At 47.0% G+C, this 10,000-nt stretch overlaps 1 non-coding gene across 1 annotated transcript; it reads left to right on the top strand.

Annotated features, from left to right (window-relative positions):
- The first annotated feature begins 3,720 nt into the window (after positions 1-3,720).
- On the top strand, positions 3,721-3,848 carry LOC123390583. Its single transcript, XR_006605130.1, has one exon. It is a non-coding gene; the product is annotated as a small nucleolar RNA SNORA17 (small nucleolar RNA).
- The last annotated feature ends 6,152 nt before the right edge of the window (positions 3,849-10,000 follow it).

The raw sequence follows: 10,000 nt of genomic DNA, 5'->3' as shown, positions 1-10,000 counted from the left end.
GCTTAAGGTTGAGTCGCTTCGCCCTCTGTCGGCCACTGGCGGGCATTGCATTCCTTGACCAAGTAGATAAGGAGAGCCCCGCAGGGATTTTGTAAGTTGCACAAAATTTTGGCGGGACAAGATCTTCTGCTAAAAGCAGATGGCACACCGATTCTGAAAGCAGTAGGAAATGTACTCCTAAGAATGCACTCTGGAGGCACCTGGGTGGCGTGAGCGACTCTTGATTTCCGCTCAGGTCCTGATTTTAGTCTTGAGATCAAGCCCCAAGTGGGGCTCCAAGTTCAATGGGGAGACAGCAGAGACTCTCTCTCCCTCTGCCCCTCCCGCTCATGCTCGCTCTCTCTCAAATAAATAAATAAATAAATAAATCCTAGAAAGGAAAAAAAGAAACCACTCTGTAAAGGATCCTGCATGTTGAGGCAAAAAATGCCCTGAACCTGAAGGATGTTAGGGCTGAGAGGGATCCCGATACTCAGCTAGGGAGCGCTTTCCTTTTTTTTTTACCACTGTTTCCTCCCCCCGCCCCCCCTTTTTTTTTAAAGAAAAAAGCAGCAGAGGACTTTCTTCATCAGGGCTGCATAATGACTTTTAGGAGCCTAGGCGCTTGGCCTGTGGGGCTTGCTCCTTTATAAAAATTAATTGAAAATTATATTTTATGATTGTACTGGTATGAAGACAAATATGTTAACACACAGAATGTATTGTAATTTTTCGATGCAAAAGTTAATTTTTGGGGTTCTCTCTCTCAACCCACTGTGATCTCTGTCTGTCAAATAAATAAAATCTTTTTAAAAAAAGATTTTATTTATTTATTTGACAGAGATCACAGTAGGCAGAGAGGCAGGCAGAGAGGGGGTGGGGGGAAGCTGGCTACTTGCTGAGCAGAGAGCCCGATGCGGGGCTCCATCCCAGGACCCTGGGATCATGACCTGAGCTAAAGACAGAGGCTTTAACCCACTGAGCCACCCAGGCGCCCCAAATAAATGAAATCTTAAAAAAAAGAGAGAGAAAGAGAAAGAGAAAGAGAAGAGAAGAGAAGGGAAGGGAAGGGAAGGGAAGGGAAGAGAAGAGAAGGGAAGAGAAGAAAAAAAGAGAAGAAAGCAATTCCCCCTTTAAAGCAGCAAGGAGCAAGCAACTGGCTGGAGAAAAGGCCCCTAGCCAGAAGAGGGCGCTGGATTTGGGAACAGGATTTGGTATAAGGAACCGCCGGATTCTTTCCGCAGGGTTTCGAATTGAGAATTTGCATCTCTGGACTTTGCTCTAAACTCTGAGATTTAGGTGATCAAATAATTCTAAATTCTTACATTAACTCTTGTATTATAACTAGGAAAAGTGGGTAAAATGTAGTTTAGTTCCTCTATTTCATGTTCTCTTAATGTTTTAGGCACCTAATACAGATATAATTATTTTTTGGGAGAGCAGAGCTTAAAACAGCAACCAGTTTATTATATCTCATGATTTTTGTTAGTTAGGAATTAAGACAGGCATTGGCCAGGAGATTCTTCTGCTCAGTATGGCAAAGACTGATGTCCTCTCTGTTTTCATCTGGAAGATGAGCTTGTCTGGAGGGTCAAAAACAGCTTTACTCAAAGGACACAGGTGCAATTTTCCATTTTGTGTGGTTTTTTTTTTTTTGTGTCTGTCACCCTCCCTGGTCCAGAAGTCCAGAAGCTACCAAGGGGCTGGAACTGTGTCTGTTTCTATCACTTCATCGCTAGTGGCCAACACAGTGCCTGGCTAATTGAGGCTTAGTAAATATTTGTTAAATATTTGTTGAATATTTGTACATCGATGATGTAATTTTCATAAAGAGTCTCAGGATCCTCAGAACACAGGCATTGGTAAGAGTTGATGATCGTAGTTGCTCGCTAAACGCCAGGACTAAGCTAAGTACTCTACACCCAGGCTGGTTGGCATAATTTATCCGATTTTATAGAAGAGAGGCTAAGGCTCCTGACTCAGCTTCAAAGGATAACATACAAGAAGTCCCTTGTAGATCACGAATCAGAGAATCAGGTAAACTCAAGAGCTCAGGAGGCCAAGCCAATTACCAAAATGAGCTCTTGGGGAGAGAAAAACCTGATGAAATGACAAAAGGCAAGGCAGTCTGTTTTCAGATTGGTCACAAACGATGTTCCAGATTCCTGCTTCTACAGTTATCCAAACAATAGAAGCAAAACCATCCCAAATGTTGAGGTGAAAATTCGCTTGGACTTCTATTGCCACATTCCCCTAAACTATTCCTCCAAAATCCACATGTTCCTTCTTCTTCCTGGTTTTAAAAATTAATTAATTCATTATTTTAAAAGATTTTACTTATTTATTTGAGAGAGAGGGAGAGAGAGAGAGAGAGAGCAGGACAGACAGCAAGCAGGGGGAGCAGCAGGCAGAGGGAGAAGGAGAAGCTGACTCCCTGCCCTGCAGGGAGCCCCTGCGGCTGGGTCCCGGGACCGTGGGATCATGACCTGAGCAGAAGGCAGCGACTTAACGGACTGAGCCCCCCAGGCGCCCCTGGTATTATTTACTTTTGATGTTAATGCCCAGCTGGGCTGTTCTGTCTACGTGGTGTATCGCTGCTTCTGTTTTATCAAACAAGCGGGCCTTCAGGCACGAGGGTGGTGTCACAGTAAGAGTGTCAGAGGGATCAGAGCACTCATGGAGGATCTGGTGCCTTGGCTTCCCACCGGCTCTTCCAGCTCTCAGTACTGCGATGGGGAAATACCCCAGGGCGCCAGGAAACTCCTGCCTGGGCAGGGAGCTGACATCCCCGTCGGTATCCCGGGGAGTCTAAGCCCAGCCCCCAGCAGCCAATCAGCGGCGGCGCGGGCTCAAACGGACAAGCAAAACCAAGCCCAACCAAAGCAGCTGGAACTTGAACAAACAGATTTGGGTGAGGCTGGGAGGGAGTCAGGCCTGGCGTCATCCAGGCTCTGGGCCAGGCCGTTGTCATGGTGACAGCCAGCCCGTTTACCAGCGGGGCCGCAGAGCCAGTTTTCTGAGGGGGAAGCCGAAGGAGGGGCGCTGGGGTGCCCGAGGGGGCCTGTGCTTCCGCAAGTAATAGAAACCACGGAGGAGGCGCTCCCAGGGAGTAGTGCCTTCTCTCTGGAGCCCAGTGGCGCCCGGGGTGGGGGGGCGGCAGCGCGCTGCGAGAGGCTGGCCAGCCCGGGAGGGAGGGAAGTGGCTACCGAACCAGCAGAGAGGCCTCTGGAAAGACTGGAAGGCGTTCCGGGCAGAAAGGATTTGCAGCTGTGTTAGCTTTCTTGGCAAAACATGAATTGAAGTAGATCACAGAGTTCTTTAAAACACAAACAACACAAAAGAAAACAAAACAACAACAACACCACACAGGCCAGTGGATGAGAGGGAGTCTTTGGGATGGACCGTAAAATGCCTTAGGTCCCTTTCTAGAAGCTTTTTTCCCTTTTCCTTCCCTTCCCTTTCCCTGTCTTCCCTTCCTTCCTTCCCCTTCCGTCTTCTCCTCTCTTCTTTCCCCTCTCTTCCCCTCCCTCTCCACCCCTCCCCTCCCCTCCTCTCCCCTCCCCTTCTCTCTTTTCTTCTTTGCTGATGTCCACAAGTCAAGTCATTACTTGGAGGAGAAGAGGAACAAACAGCGCTCAGTGTAAAACAAAACGTTAGAAAACATCTGCTTGGCAGGGCAGGGCCCGCGAAGTGCTGGCGTCCACGAGGGCAGGTTACTTCAGGATACAGAACAGACACCTTCCTGCCCTCAGAGGCATCTCCGATGCGGCTGCTGTGTGCCGCTTGTGTCATTAGGTGGCAGAAAGAGAGGCTCCTCTAGGCTCAGTGTTCTGGCCTGTGAACATCTGGATAATTAATAGTCTGACACGACCCCACACCCCCACCCCAAATAGGCATTCTTTCTGGCTAATGTGCCATATTAGCAAAATAAATGCAGTGGAGGAAAGAATTGTGGTGCAGCCTCCAGAAATCCTGCTGCCAAAGAGCCTGCCTCGCCAATGGATAAACCCCGTGCGAGTCCTCCTGTGTGAGGTCCCCAGCGCAGTCACATTTGTGGGGACAGAAAGTGGAAAGATGGTTCCCAGGGGCTGGGGAAGGGAGGGAGGGAGTTAGTGTCTAATGGGTCCAGAGCTTCAGTCTGGGAAGATGAAAGGGTTCTGGAGACGGACGGTGGTGAGAGCAAGTGAATGTGCTTAACCCCACTCAGCTGTACACTTGACAGTGATTCGAATGGTAAAATCGGTGTTACGTAGATTTCACCACAATTTATTTTTATTATTTTTAAAGATTTTTATTTATTTACTTGGCAGAGAGAAAGCAGGAGAGAGCATAAGTACAGGGAGAAGCAGAGGGAGAGGGAGAAGCAGACTCCCCGTCAAGCAGGGAGCCCAGTGCGGGGCTGGATCCCAGGACCCTGGGAGCATGACCTGAGCCGAAGGCAAACGCTTAGTTGCAGGCATCCCAGATTTTACCACAGTTTAACGTGTCTCAGTTAAAGGCTGCCTTCTTGTTGTAGCATGAGACGGTGGCATTTGTTTGATGGCTGAGGCCCAGGGCTTGCTGGTTCACCTCTGTGAGCCTGAGCTGTGCCATCACAGGGAGAACTGATGTGTTCCTTTGGCCAGTAATGGGGAATGGATATGCAAGCACCAAGTGAACAGAAAGGCACCACAAGAACATGAAATATGGGAACAAACTGCTAACCAGGGCCCTCATGGGGTTATCCACACAGATTTACTTTGTATGGTCATCATGAGAAATGAAAAGATAGAATATGCATCTAGACGAGCGCTTGACCCATGCTGATAGACGCTAACACAAAGTGTTGGCCAAGTGGTGGTCGTGGTAATGAATTTCTTTGAATTTCTTTAATGAATTTCTTTGAGTATTTCTCAGGGGGCGCCTGGGTGGCTCAGTGGGTTAAGCCTCTGCCTTTAGCTCAGGTCATGATCTCAGGGTCCTGGGATCGAGTCCCGCATCGGGCTCTCTGCTCAGCGGGGAGCCTGCTTCCCCCTCTCCCTCTGCCTGCCTCTCTGCCTACTTGGGATCTCTGTCTGTCATATAAATAAATAAAATCTAAAAAAAAAAAAAGAAAGTGAAATATGGTTAAGATATTATTTCGAAACTCCTTGTTAGGGCACCCAAATACTGGGGGCAAGTTGAAAGGGGTGGGGTATGAAACGAAGCAAAGGATGATATTTAGCAGCTGCAGAAACTGGAGGAAGCCCAAATACTGTAGAAGAGGAGACGAGAACTTGGGGCTCCTTTTCCGGGACCAGAAGGCAGGACTGACATGGGCTATCACAGTGATTTAAAATACTTCTCCCTTTTGCTTTGCCTAAATTGAGAAACAAGCCCACCCGTCAGGAGGAAATGAAACGAAATGAAACAGTGTCAAAACATCACCTCTCAGATTTCACGAAGGGAAATGGTACAGTTACAACATGCACTGGGTCAAAGTTTATGGGATCTGGAACCCAAATGTGCTGGTGGAACGCAAGTCAGCATCAGTTTCATTAATGGTTAACAATGTAGCCAAAGCAGCCTTTTTTTTTTTTCCTGACTTGAAGAAATACTCAAAAGAAATACATTACCACGACCACCACTTGCCCAACACTTTGTGTTAGCGTCTATCAGCATGGGTCAAGCGCTCGTCTAGATGCGTATTCTATCTTTTCATTTCTTATGATGACCATACAAAGTAAATCTTTGTGGATAACTCCATGAGGGTCATGGTTAGCAGTTTGTTCTTTCTGGTTCTTTGTTTCCTCATCTATAAAATGAGAATGATGTTACAGCCAGAACACTGTAACAGCTCTCTCCAATCACACAGTTGGTAAGCAGTAATGTCAGGATTTGAACTCATGTCTGACTCCAGAGCTGCGCAGCAGGACACCACACTACACTGGAGAAGACACTATTGCTGAGAAGCTTCAGAAACACAATTGGCAATGACTATTTTGCTCTGGGGGCAATTTGAATGAGCAGTTGGTAAATTGCTTTATCATGACATTGCGTGACATCCCATCGACACAGAGTGGCAAAGAGTGAGGAGTACCATGAATGTGTCTTAGCAGGGGTCTGGCTCTAAAGTTGGATGAAACCACCAAGTACAGAGTATGAAAGTGTTTGACTGTGTTATGTATGTGTGTGTGTGTGTTGTGTCTTGTGTGTCTTGTATGTTTTATTCTCTCTATTGTATGTTGTATGCATTATGGATGTGTTATGTATGTTATATGTATATTACATGTATATGAATGGGTTGTGGAAGTGAAGGAGACTTGCCTGATCACTGATTTCTTCAACACTAAAGACCAGACATCCCAACAGCTAACACTTAATTGGTGCTTGCTCTGAGCCAATTTCTATCAATTTAATGATTATTTAGATTTGAAAGGATTGTTATCAAAACCTTACGTTTCATACCTGTGAAATCTGTACAGGCAAAGTGGTTTCATTGATTTGTTTCCTCTAAAACTGTGAACTAGCTAGAGATGACTAGTGTCTATGGATCAGACGTTCTTTGGCGTATGAGGACAGACTGTGATTTATTTGAGATAGGGTGGCTTTCCGTCTCTTGTCTTTCTTTAACTGCTTTCCTGGTGACTGTCACTTCAAAGTTGAGGATAACAGAAAGAGGCCTTTGGTAATGCCACTCAAGGTGGAGGAGGAGACTGAGCCCGTTACTATAGCAACACAAAGACAGTGGTCCATCCATCCATCCATCCATCCATCCATCCAAAGTCTACTGAGCACCTGTCTTAGGTGACACAAAGTCAGGGATGAAGGAGATAAAGTAATTTCTTTTGTGGAGCATTTATTCTAGTGGAGAAAAAAGACATCACACAACTGAATAAATACAAACACAACAGAGGTCTAGACAGAGATAAGGGCTCTGAAGAAAATAGGGTATGGAAAGAGAAGAGAGAGTGGCATATTTTACATAGTGTGGCCACAGGGGCTTATCTGAGGCTCTACAAAGTGGTTAATCTAATTGTGTAAAGAATTGTCTCAAACATCCCAAGTCTAGACCCCACTCTCAGTGGACTGCTTTCTTCTTGTTCCCCTTCTCCCACAGGATCTGAGGGTAGCCCATGTCCTCAAACCCTCAGCTGCAGAATGGTGGTAGACAAGGGACATATAGGCACAGGATGAGGGGAAGGTGAAGCTAGATCCTGGGGAAGAGAGCAAAGAGTTTGAGGGCTGGGGGGTCCGTGAGATGAAGGGTGAGTGGTTGTTCACGGATTATCTACTCAAAGCCATTCCTTTGTTGGGTCTCTGTTGGGCTTCCGTCTCAGCTCAGCTTCTCCCTCTGCCCAATTCTGCTTCTTTCTCCTCCCTTCCTGCAGATGTTGATCCAAACAGCACATGTGTGCCTGCTGGTCTCTGAGTTTCTTCTCAGGAACCCAACCTATCTCCCCCCCTCCTACCAGCACTTCTATTTGCCTTCTGGATTGGGGTGGGATGTCAAGGGTGTTCCTGACTGTCTTAGCAATCGGCATAGTCTCAATCCTTTTACCTCTGTGATCAGTTCAGAATGGGAAATATGAAGTGTGACCCTTGAGTCTTCTGATGGATATGGAAGTGAAGTTCTCTCCCCTCCTGGTGTAGACTCAGGTACAGGTAGCCCTGGGTCCATCTCGTGACCTTTATGGAAGCCATCCTGAGGATGAAGCCAACACATGGCAGGGAACAGGGAGCAGAGAAGTGAAGCCAGACTCCCAGTTGCTCTTGAAACACACAGCATTGGATTTTTCCCTTTGTGAACCAATGCATTCATTCAAAATATTTTGAGTGCCTATTATATGCTAGCCATTGTTCTACATGTTTGGGGCAAAAAAAAAATTCTTGTCCAGTTTTTGTTGGCTTTTCTTTTCTTAGCATGGGAGGAGTGGTGGGCAGACAATCATCAGAGTCAGTCTGCCTGGGTTTAAATCCTGATTTCACCACTCTGTGGCTGTGTGACACTAGGCAGGTTATTAAACTTCTCTGTGCATCAGTTTCCGCACACAAAAAGGATATCATTCTAGTGCCTACCTCATAGGATTGTTGTGACGATTAAAGGAGAGAATGTGAAGGGTGTGGGACAAGACTGGGCATGAGGTATGTGCTGGGTGCAGGGCCACTCTGATGGGCCACCCAGCCCACACTTTGAAAATGGAGGACTTATTTCCCCCAGCCACGGGGAATGCTTTATAAGTACTGCCCCAGTGGAAGGTGACCATGTTGCCCCAAGGGCAGGGCCTCTTTCTGGGGATCGTCTATATCCCATGACTGATCAACTCAAATCAGGACCTTTCTGAAAGGTCACACTGGTTCTAGAACTCTCCCTATAGGGGTGGTGGAAGTCTTTGTTGGGCTTCCGTCTCAGCTCAGCTTCTCCCTCTGCCCAATTCTGCTTCTTTCCCCTCCCTTCCTACAGATGTTGATCCAAACAGCACATGTGTGCCTGCTGGTCTCTGAGTTTCTTCTCAGGAACCCAACCTATGACTCAATAAATGTTACCCTCACCCTCATCCTCACCCCAAAGCATCCTAAGTCATAGAGAAAAGAAGAGAAAGTGTGTAAAGGGACTAACTTGGAAAGGGCGACCCTGCAGGGCAGCACAGAATGGCTAGAATGAAGAACCGAAACTTTTTGTGGGGCTGAAGTGTTGTTCAGTGGAGTGGGGGAGCCCTTCTCAAATCCTTGTCCTCAGTTCTGGATTGGAAGCGGTGACTTGAACCTTCAGCAGAGCTCTGTGTATGAGCTTGACTGGCCAACAGTAAGATTTTTTATTTCTTAATGGGCTGTACCACTCTTTCCCCTCCGATATTAAGGGTGTAGTACAGGGTTACACTTTTACCTTGTTCAATTTCCTGCCATGGCTATTCTGGGAATCTGGCAAGCACTTTTCACCTATAAAAGCTCAGCTTTTAGGGCTGTGATGGGTGGACTGGTTGGAAAGGGACGGAGGCTCCTGGTTTTATAGTTGCGTGGGGCTGGGAGTTTGCTTTCTTGAATCTGGAGAGCAATCGGGACACTGGTATTCACAGGCTGACTCTGCCAAATGAAAACCAGGATTGTGCACTCACCCTGCTCATAGCTTTGCTGGAGGGCGGAGCTTGTGTCTGTCCTCTGGCTTTTTCAGCCAAACTGGTGGTGACATGGAAAGCAAACTGATTGCTAAGGGATTCAGCTGAACCCACAACATCATTCAAGGGCCCACCACAGGCAAGCACGGTGTGTGTGTGTGTGTGTGTGTGTGTGTGTGAGAGAGAGAGAGAGAGAGAGAAGATAAGCCATGTTGCCAAACAACACATTACCCGGCACAACGGATTTAGAACCAGACAGACCAGTGCTCAAAACCTGAGTCGAGTTCTAGTCCTGTTACTAAAGGATGTGGTTTTATATTTGAGTGACACAAAGCTCTGGGGACCAGGGGGTAGGACATGGCAACCCAGGAAAAGGGAGCTGTCTGGTTTGTCATGTTATTTATGAATATTCAATTTTGCTCTGGAAAATGAGAAACAGTAAGTATAGAAGCAAGTAGCTTACGAGATTTTTAAGACACAGAATAAATAGAATATATATGGGTTGAATATAGATCAGATGAGAACGTTACTTATAGACAAAGAGTGAGAAGACCAAGTAAACCTTAAATATTTATAAGGCGTGGATCATGTCTTCTCTAGACAGAAGCGACATCACTTCTAAGTTGGCCACTCAGAGGTGACGCCCCAAGAAACACAGATAAAACCCAAGCTGCTCAGCAGATTCTTGGGGGGCTGCAGTGTGAACATGTGTACTGGGCCCCAGTCTTCCCAGTAGAGGCGGTTTGTGCATTTCCTTCAAGCGCTCCCAGCCGTTCCCCTCGGCTTGCCCTCATCGCTGACCTCTGCAGCCACACCAGCGGGGAGAGAACAAGACGGAGAATGTGGTGTGACCCGGGATTCAGGAAGCAGGATCCTTCTACCTGCTGGCCGCGATCCCACGTGTGTTCACCCGTCCTGTCTCTTTGCCTCGCTTCTTTCCACTGAGT

Source organism: Mustela putorius, unplaced genomic scaffold (genome assembly GCF_011764305.1).
Source record: "Mustela putorius furo isolate JIRA1106 unplaced genomic scaffold, ASM1176430v1.1 tig00000129_pilon_pilon_pilon, whole genome shotgun sequence".
NCBI lineage: Eukaryota > Metazoa > Chordata > Mammalia > Carnivora > Mustelidae > Mustela > Mustela putorius.
Note: the sequence above shows the minus strand (reverse complement) of the source record. Positions and strands in the feature narration are given on the sequence as shown.